The 17729-nt window shown below is 40.3% G+C and overlaps 1 long non-coding RNA gene across 1 annotated transcript; it reads right to left on the bottom strand.

The window, feature by feature from the left end:
• Positions 1-9543: 9543 nt before the first annotated feature.
• LOC126356116 (uncharacterized) lies at positions 9544-10616 on the bottom strand. The gene is made up of 3 exons (XR_007565592.1): positions 10203-10616; positions 9934-10044; positions 9544-9756 (listed from the first exon to the last, which is right to left on the bottom strand). It is a non-coding gene; the product is annotated as an uncharacterized LOC126356116 (long non-coding RNA).
• Positions 10617-17729: the final 7113 nt, after the last annotated feature.

Genomic DNA, 17729 nt, shown 5'->3' with positions numbered 1-17729 from the left:
AAAATATTAACTTCAGTCATTACACAGACATTATAAATGAAGAACAATAAGGCTGCTGCAAAGTAGCACGAGGATGTAAAAAGCAACTGATAATAGATGCAGAGGTGACCTATCAAGTTAAAACTAAACAAAGGTCGCTGCACTACGCATGCATTGATTACCAAAAAGCTTATGATAGTGTACCCCACTCATGGTTTACTACAGGTATTGGAAATATACAAAGTATATCCTAAATTAATACAGATCCTAAACATAGTAACGAAAAATTGGAAAACCACACTTAATATACAAACAAATTCAAATAATATCACATCACAGCCAATACAGATTAAGCGTAGAATATACCAAGGAGACTCATTAAGTCCTTTCTGGTTCGGCATTGCTCTGAACCCACTATCCAACATGCTAAATAATACAAATTATGGATACAATATTACTGGAACATACCCACACAAAATCACACATTTGCTATACATGGCTGATTTAAAACTACTGGCAGCGACAGTACCGCCAATTACTAAAGATAACAGAAGTATTCAGCAATGATATAAATATGGCTTTTGGAACAGACAAAAGTAAGAAAAATAGCATAGTCAAGGGAAAACACACTAAACAAGACGATTACATATTGGATAACCACAGCGACTGCATAGAAGCGATGGAAAGAGTAGATGCCTATAAATATCTAGGATACAGACAAAAAATAGGAATAGATAATGCAAATATTAAAGAATGACTAAAAGAAAAATATAGACAAAGACTAAAAAAAAATACTGAAAACAGAATTGACAGCAAGAAACAAGACAAAAGCTATAAATACTTACGCTATACCAATATTGACCTACTCTTTTGAAGTATTGAAATAGAGTAACACATACCTAGAAGCACTCAATACACTTGCACGATCACAATGCCACAAATATACACTCCTGGAAATTGAAATAAGAACACCGTGAATTCATTGTCCCAGGAAGGGGAAACTATTGACACATTCCTGGGGTCAGATACATCACATGATCACACTGACAGAACCACAGGCACATAGACACAGGCAACAGAGCATGCACAATGTCGGCACTAGTACAGTGTATATCCACCTTTCGCAGCAATGCAGGCTGCTATTCTCCCATGGAGACGATCATAGAGATGCTGGATGTAGTCCTGTGGAACGGCTTGCTATGCCATTTCCACCTGGCGCCTCAATTGGACCAGCGTTCGTGCTGGACGTGCAGACCGCGTGAGACGACGCTTCATCCAGTCCCAAACATGCTCAATGGGGGACAGATCCGGAGATCTTGCTGGCCAGGGTAGTTGACTTACACCTTCTAGAGCACGTTGGGTGGCACGGGATACATGCGGACGTGCATTGTCCTGTTGGAACAGCAAGTTCCCTTGCCGGTCTAGGAATGGTAGAACGATGGGTTCGATGACGGTTTGGATGTACCGTGCACTATTCAGTGTCCCCTCGACGATCACCAGAGGTGTACGGCCAGTGTAGGAGATCGCTCCCCACACCATGATGCCGGGTGTTGGCCCTGTGTGCCTCGGTCGTATGCAGTCCTGATTGTGGCGCTCACCTGCACGGCTTCAAACACGCATACGACCATCATTGGCACCAAGGCAGAAGCGACTCTCATCGCTGAAGACGACACGTCTCCATTCGTCCCTCCATTCACGCCTGTCGCGACACCACTGGAGGCGGGCTGCACGATGTTGGGGCGTGAGCAGAAGACGGCCTAACGGTGTGCGGTACCGTAGCCCAGCTTCATGGAGACGGTTGCGAATGGTCCTCGCCGATACCCCAGGAGAAACAGTGTCCCTAATTTGCTGGGAAGTGGCGGTGCGGTCCCCTACGGCACTGCGTAGGATCCTACGGTCTTGGCGTGCATCCGTGCGTCGCTGTGGTCCGGTCCCAGGTCGACGGGCACGTGCACCTTCTGCCGACCACTGGCGACAACATCGATGTACTGTGGAGACCTCACGCCCCACGTGTTGAGCAATTCGGCGGTACGTCCACCCGGCCTCCCGCATGCCCACTATACGCCCTCGCTCAAAGTCTGTCAGCTGCACATACGGTTCACGTCCACGCTGTCGCGGCATGCTACCAGTGTTAAAGACTGCGATGGAGCTCCATATGCCACGGCAAACTGGCTGACACTGACGGCGGCAGTGCACAAATGCTGCGCAGCTAGCGCCATTCGACGGCCAACACCGCGGTTCCTGGTGTGTCCGCTGTGCCGTGCGTGTGATCATTGCTTGTACAGCACTCTCGCAGTGTCCGGAGCAAGTATGGTGGGTCTGACACACCGGTGTCAATGTGTTCTTTTTTCCATTTCCAGGAGTGTAGAATACATCACGTACATTCAGCAGCAGAAAGATTCACATTAAACAGAAAGGAAGGAGGAAGGGGATTTATAGACATAAAAAACCTACATTACAGACAGGTAGACAATTTAAGAAAATTCTGTATAGAACGAGCAGAAACTAGCAAAATGCACAAATCAGTCACTCACATAAATACATCTGCTATACCACTGCAATTTCATAACCACTTCTACAACCCTTTAAATCACATAACATCAACAGATACGAAGAAAGTAAATTGGAAAAAGAAAACACTACGTGGTTAGCACCCGTATCATCTAACACAGCCACACATCGATCAAGACGCATCCAACACTTGGCTAAGAAAAGGCAATATATACAGTGAGACGGAATGATTCATGATCGCAATACAGGACCAAACAATAAATATCAGATATTACAGCAATCATATTATTAAAGATCCCAATACCACAACAGAGAAATGCAGACTTTGTAAACAACAAATAGAAACAGTAGATCACATCGCAAGCGGATGTACAATACTAGCAAATACAGAATACCCCAGAAGACATGACAATGTAGCAAAAATAATACATCAACAACTTGCCATACAGCATAAACTAATAAAACAACACGTTCCCACATACAAGTATGCACCACAAAATGTACTGGAGAATGATGAATACAAATTATGCTGGAACAGAACCATTATAACAGATAAAACAACACTACATAACAAACCTGACATCATACTCGCCAATAAAAAGAAGAAATTAACACAACTAATAGAAATATCCATACCCAATACAACAAATATACAGAAGAAAACAGGAGAAAAAATTGAAAATTACATCCAACTGGCTGAGGAAGTCAAGGACATGTGGCATCAGGATAAAGTAGACATTATACCAATTATACTTACAAGAGTCATACCACGCAATATCCACCAGTATTTCAATGCAATACAGCTACATCCAAACTTGTATATACAACTACAGAAATCTGTAATTATTGATACATGTTCAGTTACCCGAAAGTTTCTAAATGCAATGTAACACATACTGTACAGTTAAAAGGAAGTCACGCTTGATCAAGGTCCGCGTCACTTTCCATTTTTAACCAGACATAGTGTCTGAGAAAAGGATGATAATAATAATAATAATAATAATAATAGTAACAGTTTCACAAAAATGTCTGATATCTGCAACAACTTTAATTAAACAGAGTTTTTAGTAAATAGATACCTACTTAATGGTACCTTGTTGATCAATGTAATAGAACAATTCTAAGCAAAAGAAGAAAAGACATGCTAAGACTCTGGGACATACCTCCTTTTTCTTTTTCTCCACCACAGTCAGTTTGAGCTCAGTACAGCAACGAGCAAACTTACTGTTGTCACTGTTTATATCAAAATATTATTGAATGGCATTTTTCGTCATTTATCCTGCAGTTAACAAATCATGTTCAGTAGTATCCTCAAATAACGAGAAGTGAAAGTTCGCAACTCAAAATATGCAAGTAAGTCAATCAATATGTCATTTGTTCGATTAACTCGTGAACTGTGATGCCTATATCTGCCTGATAGTCTTCACCTGACCTCCATGGATTCTCTCAGATGTTACAATGTGCTTCACGGCAATGCTCAGCCAAATATCCGGATTATAGGATGGTCAGACTTTGGTATCCAGCCAAACAGCTGTCTGGTTCTTCTGTAATTTAAATTCAGAGAATTGCTTCAGGCAACTGAATATCATCAAATTCATATAATATAAACAGTTAAGCAGCGTGTGCCAGGAAAGTTCTATGAAAGAATGAATGTCATCTGTGCTTCAAGTAATTTCTCATGACAATGATGGCAGCTGCAAACTACAGTGCCTGCTGGTCACTCTAACTACAGAACCAGTTGAGCGTGAGCTACAGCCACTTCCTGGCTGCCTGCCTGCAATGCCAGTCCAGCGCAAGCAACAGATGTTTGCCTGACCTTTTCCCACATTACCCTTCAACATAAGCTACATACTGAAAAATCTGTTCTTATCAGCTGAAAATCTGATGAACATCGCAGGTCACTTAAGAAGTTGGCAGTAGCTCACACCGGCGTGGCACTACAGTCTGGTGGTTGTAAGCCTATCTTGTGCACCACTAGAAGGCAGGGGCATCGTTTCTCAGTGGTGGGGGACTGTAGCTCATCATAGTTCAGCCAGTTTGTACAAGATATTGATAAATTATATACACAAACATTCCTCATGAATGATCTGTCTGTTAGTAAAATCTGTATCAAATGTCTACAGTAGTACCTGAGATAAGCCGAACATACAGATAGAGCCCGCAGTGGGAACTTTAATTTATATATGTAGGAATAGAAGATTCAGTTTTGCTACTTTAAATACTGCATTTATTAGTGCTTTCACCTGAAGCTACTGTGTAGCACTCTTTTGAGTGATAAAATAATTCTGTTCCCACTACTACCTATGGCCTTTGTCTCATAGTAACTGCCCTACAAAATAATATGGGCTAACAAAAAATTATCGCAAATTGAAGGTGTCACATTTCTCTACCAAACGATTTTTACTTTTGCACTTCTGGTGCAATGTACCTACTCAAATCTTATCCCAAATATACACTAAAAAATTAATCAGCTCAGATGCTAGCATTCAAATTTCGGACAGACAAAACACAATGTTGTGGTGTCCATATTCCTGGAAAACAGTGCTAAGTCAGAGAATTATTTTGTTGTGGAAAACTCATAGAATTTTTTGATTTTGCCTAAAAATCCAGGAAGAGGCATGGTAAAGTGATTTGACTTTTGGCAGAGGCGTTTGCTTGCCTCTGCTTGGCTCAATGCATTCATCGTCAGCTTGGTGCTGTGCAACCACCCTCCACTGGTGCTTTGGCCTCCCCCAGCCCCTCTCCTCAGACAGCCAGCAGCCCACCAGTCAAGCCCAGGTAAGCTGTGTGGTGGTTTGTTGTTGTTATGGAACAGTCACACGCCTGTCACTGCAACATTGCTGTGCTAACTTGGTTTGTTGCTGTGCCTTGGTTTTGTGTGTTTGTGATTCGATGTAACTAGCAAGGATCTGTGAAAAATATTTGGTGTTGTTTGCATTTACATCATTTCAGATTTATTCATAAATATTGCATTGTTTGTTAACACCATTTGATCACAAAGAAACGCTTTTATGGTAGTTTGTATCCTATTCAAACCCATTTGTTTAGAACCTAGGATACAAATAAGATTGATTGTAAATCTGTAGTGGTAGGCTTAAAAGTCTAATTAGAATACTAACAAGCAGTCATTGGGCTTTTGGCATGCAGTTGTTGATTTAATTAACATTGAGCTAAAGTCTGCAATGGGAACAGTGCAGTCTGTCATTTCTGTCATCGGTGGCTAACACTTCAGATGTTGCTGTGCGTCTTAGTCAACATATACTACTTTCAGTTACAGGCAAGCAAGGAAGATTTTATTGTCTTCCTTTGTGGATCTAGTCAAGCAGAAATGTAGGTGAGAGTGTGGGACTGAAGTTGCTCAGAAGACTTCGAAGGAAGGAAAGATAGAAAGCAGTACAGGCCATGAGAATTTTTAGTGGCACTCCGTCTTTGTATACTTTTGATTTGATCACATCTCATTATATTGTTTAGGCACAGTCCTGTCTTATGCATATGTTAACTCACGGCTAACTGGAACAAATTGAAAATCTACGTTCAACCCTCGCTGGACTGAGGATCCATAATTTTGGTGAGCTACAGAGCACACATATGAAAAATTCATTGTTTAGTTCATGCTCTACAAATAAAACTCCTCAATCAACAATAGAGGCAAGGAGGCAGTCTTCAGTCACGAAGAGGAAAGAAGCATGCTGGGCTCATGCTGCCAGGAATGTTACAGTGTTTATATCTATGCTAATGAAAATAGCCATGGCACTAATACTACTGCATCAGCCATAGATGGGGGAGTGTATTGACCTGTGTGTGCTTTCTGTCCATTTGTGCCATTCATTGAGGAATTTTATTCTCTGCAATTCATCAGCTGTCAGGAAATGCATTACACCCCCTTGCATTTCTTTTGAAGCCTGAACTCCTGTTCTCAACACGGCCGAGTGTAGTGGATGGTCGATGTGTACGCATGTAGCTTGTGTAGCTCTGTGTGTTTAGTAGCAAGTTTCGGACCACAGCACTCTTATAGGGCTTTTAGAACACTTGAACTTTTTCATGTTTTTGAATGCTCATTATAATTAATCTGAAAGTCTTTTATAATCGTCCTACATATTTTTAATGTTATAAATAAGAACTAAATTTTCTGTGTGTTAATGAAAATGAGAAAACGTTTCTTAAATATACCTACTGGAAAACGAAGTACAACAATGCAAAGATGATTAACTCAGTGTTTCAGAAATGAAATTCCAAGCAATATGAGAGAAGTTTATTACGTAGTAAAGCCTCCAACCAGAAAGAGTTTTTTTGACTCATTTCAATTCAATGTATTGCTACGAATTTTTGAACTGTATATGGAAACTCCAAACAGGTATTCGTTAATCATTGTAACACACAGTGTTTTACGATGTGTGTGTGTGTGTGTGTAATAGTAGTAGTAAATCATGTTAACAGCGACAAGCAGTAATATTAATGTAGAAATAAAACAGAACCCCCGAAAAATAAGAATCAACTAAAAAAATAAAATAAAGGGAATTAACTCAAGCTCCAACTTCCATCCTATTACATAGGTCGATCACGAATTAACAGTTCCAAAGGAACAGTTCACCAAGATGAACGGAAGGGGCGAAGAACGAATTCTAAGGAATGGCCTTTCATAGTGACTGGTCGCTGCTTCCTACTTCTAGTTCCTGGGAACGGGAAACAGTTGGTCTCGTTCCAGGGTGCCTATTCTGTATCTTTCCGCGTTTCGGTACTCTAGAGCACCGAACGGTCCAATACTCGAATTAGAGGCCCTGCGTTACTCAGTAAGCATTTCGGAAGCAATACCGGGAGGGATGATGCTAAGTTCACCCAACCTGGATATGATGTGACGTCATTATGACGTATATACGCTGTACTCGATTAACGCACCTATCGACTTTTACGAACGTTCGAGATTCTAAACTGCCGTCAGCTAGTGGTTTGTTTTGACACATGCGATTCTGAAAACAGCTGTGTGGCAGCGTATATTTATTTCACCAAAATAAAAGTAAGAGAGCTGGATATTAATAGAAATATTCGAACCGTGGCCTTGAAAACACCACGGACAACACGTTTCGTAAAAAAGTTAAGTCTTCTTATGTCCCGACCAGATTAGATTGTGTGATTGTTGTATTGAATGCTTACACCGAAAATAATATTTATTTATTATCAACATTTTAGTATGGTTTCATACAAATGGTCTTGTCAGTATATATTAGATTGTAGTAGCATACTCTTGCTGACTTTTTTTCTTAATTTATGTAGCTGAAAGAGACCTCGTGCAAGTTTGTTAGCTAAGTAATTTACGTGTCCATCCCAAGATAGTCTTTTATCAACCATAATTCCAAGTAATTTTACACTCGGACCGCAGAGACAGGTACCTTAGTGTCAGTAATGACTGGTGTATAGAATGATTGAATTTCGAATTTAAAAAGAAAAATATGAGGCATTGTTGAAGAAAAATCGTCGACGGAGATGAAATACAAGGGGAAGTGGATTTCTCAATGTAATCTCAACCAAAGGTTAGTGTCTAGTACTGATTGACGTATGAAATGATTGCAGTGTCAAAGCACTCCATGGTGGTATGATAAACCAGACGTACTGTATATTATGTCATGTATACAACCACAATAGTTTTAGCATGTACCTGACCATGTCAGTGTGGTTTATGTCAGCATTATAATTTGCTAAGACAATATTATGCAAAATACGAATTGCATCACAACATGAGCGGATAGCCACAATAATTAGAGACGAGCAAACGAAAAACAACGCACAGGACACAAACACAGTACAATACACGATTTAAACGCAAAACACTAGTGGTGGGTAGGAAATTGCGTATCTGTTAGAAATACGCGATTGAGAAGTCACAGATATCACAATAACAACTTTACAAAATCTAACTGCGATTTCAGTCACAGTCAGCAGTAGCAAGTAGCATTTCTCGTCCAACGCCGTGAGCCATCTGTTGGCCTAATTCCGTACTGCTTTCTGCGATTTCAGTGACAAGTCGCAGCTAAGAGTCCCAAGTAGCAACTAAAAGGCGCAGTTAACATTATTTTCCTAGTGCCATCTGTTGACCGACGTACGTACTTCGTTATGAGAGCCTTGTGCCTCACGAGATCGGTGTTCTTTGTGTCCATATGAAGGACTTATTTCATTAGTGGTACAAGTCCATTTTTGTTCATTTTGAGGTACAGAGTCGTAAAGTTAAATGAGCGCTGAAAAATCTGCAGTTAAGATACCAGAAATATTCAAGCATATGGCTTCTTGCTAGAAATGAACCTTTATTAATGATTGTTTGGATCATTAATTTCAGAATCATTATAGACAGAAAAGTGGAGGTAATGGACTTGTACCACTATTGAAATAAGCCCTTCACATTATATGACGACATGCACATTCAGTATCCGTTATGATTGGTCAAACACAGCTGTGACTCTGAATGTATTATATTAATAAGAAGCAACATTGCCTTTTCTTGTGAAATAATCAAGTAACGTAACAAATGTGTTTGATTCTGCTTCCAATATGACAGTTTTGGTTAATACTCCACATGCATACAGGACTTTGCAATGCTAATAGAGCAGAACTCAGACATCTGTATAAGTGTAGTGAAATGAAAACAGTATTATTGAGTCATATGAATGCCTCACTTTTGTTCCGACACAGTTCAAGACTCGGTATAAAAATTTTACACCTGGTGTTCTACATGGCAACTTCACACACAAGAAATTTTTGCCGACACTACTACCACCTACATAAGTAAGCTTTCCTGTGTTACTTTCAAGTAATGCACTTAAGCTATTCCTGATTTAACTGGAAGATCTGTACTTCCCACTTTCATATCAACAGCCTCAAAATGCATATTGTAGACTTTGGGATATGTTACAGGTGTCACACGAAGACTGTGGATGAGGGGAGAGGGGTGGGGGGCGGCATGTCACTCCCCAACTAGTTACTAGTGTATACCAGTAAATAAGTGTCGGGAAATTACGGGTATAGGACGGCTTAAACATGTGGAATATGAGATTTTCATTATTCACTCACTGTATTTAACATTTATTATTCCTTTAAAACCGCACAACAACTTCAATAAGCATAGTTTAATCACTCATCTGCACACTTATTTCACAATTATGTCAATTTTAAACTGCAAATCCTGTAAGAGCTGTCTTGAATCTTCACGAGTCTCTCTCAACAGCCTTGATGTGGATAGATACGTACAGCAACGAGTAATCAGAGTCAGAACTGTGTCTGCAAAATCACAAGGATTATTAACAATTTTTGCTGTCACTAATTACAAGCTATATAATTGACAGAGTAGATTGCTAATATTTGGTGTAATGAAAGCCACTCAATGGGGAAAATTTCACATTTGCAAGAACGATCTCACCGAAGTAATTAAGTCCATCGAAACACTTAGAAACTAACCTCTCGTCTGACAAAAACGGTCTAAAGACGCAGTGGCAATTTCTCCAGATCTGTTGACAATGATATTTTGAGTTATCATTTTACTGAGTGACTGAAATGTAGTTCGGGTACCTGTGAATATAACAATATGTTAGAATTCATTTTATAAACACGACTTATTAAGTTACTGTATGGCTACTTACATATTAATTACACTATTAATATTTTCACAGTTGTTTCTTTAATACAAAATTAAAGCCAACGGTAGAACAAACGTATAACATACTTACCAATGACAGGTTTGTTTAGATGCAATTTTCTGTGTGGACAGATGTAACTTTTTCATACAGTGGTAAGTCGCAGATATCGCAGGAGTCGCAAAATCGCGGAAGTAGCAGAAATCGCAGAAGTAGCAGTGGCGGAGGGATACACTACCTATGTTCCTTAACTGTGACAAATCACAGTTAAGAATAACAGTTACTGAAAAGTAGCATTCACTGAAATCACTGATATTGGAAAATCGCAGTTTAGCCCATCACTACAAACCACATTTAAATGAATGGCGCAGAGCACAGCGCTATCCTGTCACAACCTCTCGAAAGTTCACAAAGTCGAATAGTCGATATAAGGTTTCTATCGTTTTCGATGTAGCGCGTATACGTTATAATGACGTCACATCGTATCCAAGTCCGGTGAACTTAGCATCCTCCTCTAGGGAACCGAAGCGCTGTTGTCGATTCGCGTAACGCAAGCCAATCAAAAGCAAGCGGCCAAATATCCGCGCATGCGCACTACAGCGCCACGAACCCAAAGCGGCTAGCAGACGACACAGGCGCGCTTTTCTCTGAAGTACCGAAAACTGCGTTTACGTTGCCACATCGTATGACGCTGCATTCCATCGAGCTTATGTGCTTCCATCATCACTCTTGCCTCCTCCTTAACAGTGAAAGGCGCAGTATTTCCATTTCCATGATTCTCGGCTGAAATGCACAGAAACTTTTACAGTTTCCCTGACTACATGTTTCCATGCATGCATAATAACGATAGCGTATTTGACTGCATTCTGCAGATTGTCGTAAATGCCGCGTTATGTCATCTTATTCTCATTCACACTGAATCGTGTTTTGGATTTTACGTTTCGAAAAACGAGTTAGGAATAGTGTGTAGTACCGAATTGTACTAATACATCTATAAAAACACCCGAAAAAATTGATTCTGAGAATTCCAAAGAATAAGAAGATAAACAGAATGTGGTTATAACTCGCTCCTAGATATCCAAATGATTAAGTAGCCCACTTCCCTATACGATACGTCAACGATTTGGGTCTTAAAAACAAAATTGAAAAAACGCATTTTCGAGAGCTCGTGCAGTTCGTCGGAGTTTATAACATGCATCTCATGAATGAAAATGTTTCGTATATGGTGCTACAGTCTAAAAATATTATGGCGGAGATCTTTCATCTCTGTCTACTGTTGTTGAGGATTCGATCGCAGATAAACAGCTGTGACAAGCAAGATTATGAAGGTGACTGCTGCAAGTTACATTCCCAGTAATTTAAGTTGTGCTGTTAGATTCGTGACTACCCGCATACTCGGAAATCGCTACATATTCGGAAAAAAATGGTGAATTATTTCTGACAAGAAAATATATAAAGGTCACTGTCGGTTGTTTCACTCACAGCAATTCATCTTCTGTATTTTCATTATTTAAACACACAGAAATCACGAAATCATTGCTGAGGAAGTGCGCTCTTACATGTAAGTAATAACGAATGTTGCAGAAAAACCTTAACTTACACGAATAACCATGTCTCAGAACGTGTTGCATACATGGAGAGGAAAAAAAAATTTTTTTTGCACCCATCTTTTTTTTTGTAACCATATATATTTATTTAAATTATTTAACAACGATACATTTTTTAAAAATATTTCTTTGTGTTAACCTATTATATTCCTAGAGTTGGTTAACATCACTGCCGTTTTAAAGGTTTTCGTTTGTATATTCTTTTCTTTTTCGTTTTTCTGTTATTGTTGTTACTTGGACCCTTTTACATGGCGATTTGTCGTCTTTTTTGGGGGAGGGGGTCAGACATTGCAGGACAGGCATAATAATTTATAAGTAGCATCGATACACTGATTTTGAGTTCAAATTTGTGTATGTCATGCACTTGTGAAAGCCACAGGCACATTGTGCATGTTGGTTTGAGCTCTTCCTCTAGTTGGCACTGGTGGGACAGTATGAGGGAAAACATCAGCGTGACAGATAGAGTAGAAGTGTAAGGTAACTTCTTTACATATGCTACAGATTACACATAAACTGAAGAAGAAAGAAAAAAATTGTGATATTATATAAGAGAAGTAGAGAGGAAAATGGGAGTAAATAGTATAATTTTGTAGGGCACGTAGCAAGAAAATCATTTTAAAAAATTATGAGTAGATCGCACTTTTCACTAAATAATGCTTGTATCTTAGACAATGTATTACAAATAATGGAATAAAAAACACTTAATGTTATTGGGCATACTTTTGACTCTGATTTGGCTGTGAGCATGGTAGAGGTGTAGTGGTGATTTCACTATGAAGAAACACTTTGGAGTACTATACTTCACTATTTGAGGCGATAGGAGAAAACTCTATCTTTTTTTTTTTGTTGCGCTTATTCACTATCACTGCACACTTTCTTCGTGTGGTGAGGTGGCTGGTGGCGGTGCTGAGGGTCACAGGCTGGGGAGGACTCTGGCGATCGCTGTCTGCAGTGGAACCTGCAGGAAGTTTCTGAAGCTCTCGCGGTAGCGCCTGTGCTGCTGGGCCGTCTTGTTCTCCTCCGAGAGGTCCATCAGGAATGCCAGCTGGTCGGTCTGGCTCCGCGCTACGATGGCGTCTGCCGTCATCGCGAGGATCCAGTGAGTCGCTAGTCGCGTGGGTCGTGGAAGTGGGTTGCAGTCTGGGGCGGTGATTGCTTCCACTGTGATGCTTCCCGGCGCCGTTCTGTTGATGTGGGCCACCATCTGCTGGCCCGCGTCCCATATGTTCGTGGCATTCCCGCAGGTGAAACGGTGCTCGAGGATGTCGGTCATGGCAGGTAAGTCGCACTTGTCACTTGCATGTTTAGGCAACACGTTTCTGAGACATTTCCTCATATTTGTTTCCAATTGTATTGCGGGAGTTTGTTTTCAATTTTGTTTTTTGGCGGCTTCCCCCTGAGGGCCCAGTATATTCTCTTGGTTGTTCTGTGACTGGTGTCTGCCACGGTGTCCAGAGCGTAACTTTAGTTGATGTAGTGCAGCCTGACGTGTCGCATTCTGAAGGGGATGTGCCTCGTGCGCAAACCCGTGTCCTTTCGTATCGTCGCGCGCGCTATCCACTTGGCTACGCCAAACAACGCAAAAGCAGTGTTCAGTTCTTGTACTATTGCGTAGAGGAACATAGGCTGACCCTCATTGCCAAACGGTGCTGTATAAGTCATAAATGCGTGATAGTTTGGAATGTTTCCAATATCAGGCTTCACATAATTGCTTTCCATTGTTACTTGAAAGTTGTAAACACGTTTCGATAATTACTAATGAAACCATTTGTGGGAAAAATACACAAAGTCACTAGTAACGTCAGTTCACACTCTGGTGACACATGTAAGCAAAGCCGATATCTTGATATTTAATGATCTTTAAACTCTTATTTGCATAAAAATAACACATATTTTGAGAGAATATTGACCAAAAACTTTTTTTATGTAATCATTCACAGTAACAACCTAACTGAACCATATTTCTATCAAAGGAAAACAGTCTATTATGACCTCACTTTTCAATAGATGCGTCCTTTGGTGATTCTTTAGTAACACAATCACTAAATCCAAAGCTAAAAGTGCTAAATATGTTTAAAATAACAAATTATAGGTGTACATAATCCACAGCTCACCGATCGACAGGGCCACACCGAAATCCAAAACCTCTCGGTACAATTGTCGTAAAATCGGTGGGAGGACCGTTCGGTAACAGGTCTCAGAAGCTTACTGAATAGGATATATGGATAAAGAACCGAAAATTACGTCACTACCGAGACTAAACTACTACACCGATCGGTATGAGCGATACTGAATAGCGCCCCAGCCTTGGTCCCTTTCCCGTCTCTGCCTCGGTCTCCCTCGGCAAAACTTGTCGCAGTTCCACTGCCGACTTACCCTAGTTAATTCAGTATCGAGTTGCTGTTCATTTCATTTGCTGCACAGGGCCATTCTAGATCTAATTCAAACCTATTTTGAACTCTGGACTTCTGGTTATTTTCGTAATCTGTTCAGTGCCCACGACCAGTAATTAGAATATATTTTGTAATTACGAAAATTATACAAATATTACGTTTTATGTAATGCAGGCAGCTTTTTAGGTAACACAAGTGCATATCAGCTTACCTCACTATTTCGATAAACAGCAGAAGACACACTTATAAAAAGACAAGTTTCTTTTGTTATTACACAGGCACAGGAAATCGACACGGCACAGACGAGTGACCATTTTGCGACTTGGAGCCATCTGTGTAACACATTACAAATCAATTGTACAGTTTGTCGATAGATTAATGGAGCTATGTGGCACCAAGTATCTACACACGTCAGATAATTCCCGTAAATAATTGGCCGCTGTTTTGTGTACGCAGTGCGGTCGTGTACGAGCTGATGGCGCTCGATAACGACCCAGATGTGAACCATCGATTCCTATCAGCTGAATTTGGTGGCCAAGACATTAACATGAATTAACCATCACGCTCCGCAAACCACCGTAGCATGATTGTGGCTTCAAGAGACGGACAATTATACTCCTGAAAGATGACATCATCGTCAGCAAAGATATCGACCACATTTAGCAAAAATATGATCCACTCGAGGAGCTGACAAGTTGCCAGTGATATTAGGTCCGCCGGCCGCGGTGACCGAGCGGTTCTAGGCGCTTCAGTCCGGAACCGCGCGACTGTTACGGTCGCAGGTTCGAATCCTGCATCGGGCATGGATGTGTGTGATGTCCTTTGGTTAGTTAGGTTTAAGTAGTTCTAAGTTCTAGGGGACTGATGACCTCAGATGTTAAGTCCCCTAGTGCTCAGAGCCATTTGAATCATTTTTGATAGTAGGTCCAATCTAGATGATACCGAGTCCACTACAATCATTATTGACAATGTCATTGGGCCAACATGTGAACACACAGTGGTCGTCTACTGCGGGGTCCGTTGTTAAACAATGTGCACTGAATGGCATATCCTTGTGGGTGGCCATAGCATTCTTTTTTCCCTATATATACAAGTTTCTGTTAATAAAATTTATATGTGCATATCATTATCTATAATTTAGGAAACTCTTCTTATGACCTGTTGGTATTATTTTGATATTCAGTGTGTCCATTGATCTTGTATACTGAAAGTTAAGTAATTGCCTATTAGATACCTGATGTGCTATCACATTGACTTTAGACCACAAATTTTGGAAACTTACAATTGTTTGCAGGTCGCAGTCTAATTTTCTGCAGTCTCTGTCTACCTGAAAAAGGGGGTATCTGAGAACGACATGATCAGTGGGACCTTCCTCTCCACATTCACAGATTGGTGTGTTACTTCATCCGACACACTCGATGCAGATGTTTGGGACATGGACCTTGACCTTTTAATAGGTGCTGGAATAGGGATAGTGTTGCACAGTTTGAGCCCGTTCTTGATGCTCAGGAATATGCTGTAACCATGTGTTGTAGTGCTCCTAGTGTCCCAGTAAGACTGATATTTGTAATGCTATGCGAGCATCACTGTCCTTTTTTTAAAACTAATTGTGCCTGATTTTATTCTGAGAAGCTCAGTAATTTATGTACGAGTAAATACCGTAAATGTAAATGTGATTGAAAAAGTACTTGAAGTGAAGTGAAGCGCAACTGGATAGCAAGAAACTCTTTAGCGCGCAATCCCCGCAACGATAGTAGTTGTGAATCTTTGAGTATGGACTCTAAATAAAAAAACCAATTGATTTATTAAAAGAAGAGGACTGTTGATCTGTATCTTGTGGAAAGAGGACGTGTTGCTAGGCCGTCGCTCATAACGTATTGTTACATTTAATGGAAATGGATATTTTAGTGATAAAACCGAGTAAAGTATATGTAAGAGTTGCCAAGCATTTACGTATACAAATTTTATGGAAGTGAATAATAGAAATTCTTGATTTTGCAAGAGGAGGTGAACTTCATTGTCGTCTTCGTCTTATCAATCGACGGAATTGTAAGTGTATAAAGTTCACTAAAATACAGGAAAAGAAATGCATTCTCTATAGTTTTCATTCAATAAGTAACAACGTCTCATAATTTCTTAATTACAGTAACTGGATTATGTTCTTGTACAGTAGTATGGTGCTGAACTCCACTAAACAATTTTGATGTAGCAGGACGTGTAGTTTGAAGGAAGTTTGTGTGCCAAGCAATCTCCTTTTCTCACGAAAAGCAGATTGCTGTTTGATCTTACTTACAACAATGGTCCCTTTGGTATGAAAAGCTACGAAAACTTGGGCTCAAAGCTATCCGCAATACGGTCAAGAAACTAACAGAGTCGTATTTTAGACATTAAAGAACAATAACTTTCTCCAAATTGTAATACGTCACCAACTGGTTCAGAAGCTGAAAGCTGATCATTTAAGGAGGCAGCAACCAAAATTCAGGTACCAGTTACGACTTAAAGTAAAAATCTCAATCAAAAATCAATCTCTCTCTCCCAACACATATATAAATATTCATATTATTAAGATAAGTCATTTTATACATTCATATAACTTCTAATATTTTGAGTGCTACAGTAGTGGGCAGACTGGAAATGCAGTGGGCCTGCACAAGAAACATGAAGTGCAATGTGCAACATAGGACTAATGAGGGCAGCCAGCTGCCCAAAACTGAAGCATGTACAAATTGGAATTTTATTAGTGGTGTGGATCAATGTTTGATAATGACAGCTGGTTTTTTACAACTGAGAGACCCACTGGGATCCTACAAGCTTTTCTAATGTGAGAAGTGTCTGGTGTACACATACATGGACCTACTGAAAAGTCATGCCTTAGAATTTTTTATTCTGTTCTCAATGTCAGTTGAGGTATTAACATGCCATGCATATCAATCGGTGGACTTTCTTCCTTTGCTGACGCAAGTTGCAACCCTCTGCTGCCAGAGGACTCAAACTATAGTGTGTAATATGACTGCAGGTAACTATGTCAGCGTGTGAGAAAAACTGACAGCACGAATTCAGGTACTTTATATATACCTGGAGCACCATCTTCTCCAGCATGACACTGCTAGACCACACAGGAGCACTGCAACATCTACAACAATCTGATACCTTGGGTACACGGTCATAGATCATCCTCCCTACTGTCCCGCCTTAGCTCCATCTGATTTTCATCTCTTTCCAAAACTTAACAAGTTACTTTGAGGACTTCACTCTGGTAGCGACGAGGCAGTGCAAGCAGAGCTGAGGTTGTCGCTCCGCCAACGAAGTCAAACATTGGGAAGTGGTGCTATCAACAAACTTTTCGGAAGCGTTACTTATCAGCACAACTTTGCATTATACATGCAGTCTCAGAAGACACTCTGCAAGGTGTTTGATGGGATTATTTCAGTAGACTGAAATCAAATGACAACAGCCAGTATTAACTGGTGATGTGTTGAGTTAACAATAGCTGAAATGTTAGGTGCAATTGATTCTAGAATCATTTACTGACGTGTTAGTCCATTGTTTCTCACACAGGGGAAGGGCTGCGTAATGATTTGAGAATAAACTAAGACAGACTGTATGCACCGGATGATCAA

Source organism: Schistocerca gregaria, chromosome 1, assembly GCF_023897955.1.
Source record: "Schistocerca gregaria isolate iqSchGreg1 chromosome 1, iqSchGreg1.2, whole genome shotgun sequence".
Classification (NCBI taxonomy): Eukaryota; Metazoa; Arthropoda; class Insecta; order Orthoptera; family Acrididae; genus Schistocerca; species Schistocerca gregaria.
This window is presented reverse-complemented; position numbering and strand designations above follow the sequence as displayed.